At 41.3% G+C, this 1,380-nt stretch overlaps 1 non-coding gene across 1 annotated transcript; it reads right to left on the reverse strand.

Annotated features, from left to right (window-relative positions):
- Nucleotides 1–252: 252 nt before the first annotated feature.
- Nucleotides 253–360, reverse strand: LOC130977849 (small nucleolar RNA R71). The gene has a single exon (XR_009085523.1). It is a non-coding gene; the product is annotated as a small nucleolar RNA R71 (small nucleolar RNA).
- Nucleotides 361–1,380: the final 1,020 nt, after the last annotated feature.

Here is a 1,380-nt window from a genome sequence, read left to right on the forward strand (position 1 = left end):
CAACAGAATTGCAAGTTCCATGGACTTCCATTGGAAGATCCTCATCAGTTCTTAGCTGAATTCTTGCAAATCTGTGACACTGTCAAGACTAATGGGGTAGACCCTGAGGTCTATAAACTTATGCTATTCCCTTTTGCTGTAAGAGACAGAGCTAGAATATGGTTGGACTCTCAACCTAAAGAAAGCCTGGACTCATGGGAAAAGCTAGTCAATGCCTTCTTGGCAAAGTTCTTTCCACCTCAAAAATTGAGTAAGCTTAGAGTGGAAGTCCAAACCTTCAGACAGAAGGATGGAGAATCCCTCTATGAAGCTTGGGAAAGATACAAGCAATTAATCAGAAAATGTCCTTCTGACATGCTTTCTGAATGGAGCATCATAGGTATTTTCTATGATGGTCTCTCTGAACTATCCAAGATGTCTTTGGATAGCTCTGCTGGAGGATCTCTTCATCTGAAGAAGACGCCTACAGAAGCTCAAGAGCTAATTGAAATGGTTGCAAATAACCAATTCATGTATACTTCTGAAAGAAATCTTGTGAACAATGGGACAAGTCAGAAGAAAGGAGTTCTTGAGATTGATACTCTGAATGCCATTTTGGCTCAGAACAAAATATTGACTCAACAAGTCAATTTAATTTCTCAAAGTCTGTCTGGAATGCAAAATGCACCAAGCAGTACTAAGGATGCTTCATCTGAAGAAGAAGCTTATGATCCTGAGAACCCTTCAATGGAAGAGGTGAATTACCTAGGAGAACCCTATGGAAACACCTATAATTCTTCATGGAGAAATCACCCAAATTTCTCATGGAAGAATCAAGAGAGAGCTCAACAAGGTTTCAACAACAATAATGGTAGAAGAAACAGGTTTAGCAATGGCAAGCCTTTTCCATCATCTTCTCAGCAACAGACAGAGAATTCTAAGCAGAACCCCTCTGACTTAGCAACCATGGTCTCTGATCTAATCAAAACCACTCAAAGTTTCATGACTGAAACAAGATCCTCCATTAGAAATTTGGAGGCACAAGTGGGACAGCTGAGCAAGAAAATTACTGAACTCCCTCCTAGTACTCTTCCAAGCAATACAGAAGAAAATCCAAAAGGAGAGTGCAAGGCCATCAACATGGCCGAATTTGGAGAGGAAGGAGAGGAAGTGAACGCTACTGAGGAAGACCTCAATGGGCGTGCACTGACCTCCACTGAGTTCCCCAATGAGGAACCATGGGAATCTAAGGCTCAAAATGAGACCATAGAGATTCCATTGGACTTACTTCTGCCCTTTATGAGCTCTGATGAGTATTCTTCCTCTGAAGAGGATGAGTATGTCACTGAAGAGCAAGTTGCTAAATACCTGGGAGCAATCATGAAGCTAAATGACAAGTTA

The sequence above is a fragment of the Arachis stenosperma genome, chromosome 4 (genome assembly GCF_014773155.1).
Source record: "Arachis stenosperma cultivar V10309 chromosome 4, arast.V10309.gnm1.PFL2, whole genome shotgun sequence".
Lineage (NCBI taxonomy): Eukaryota > Viridiplantae > Streptophyta > Magnoliopsida > Fabales > Fabaceae > Arachis > Arachis stenosperma.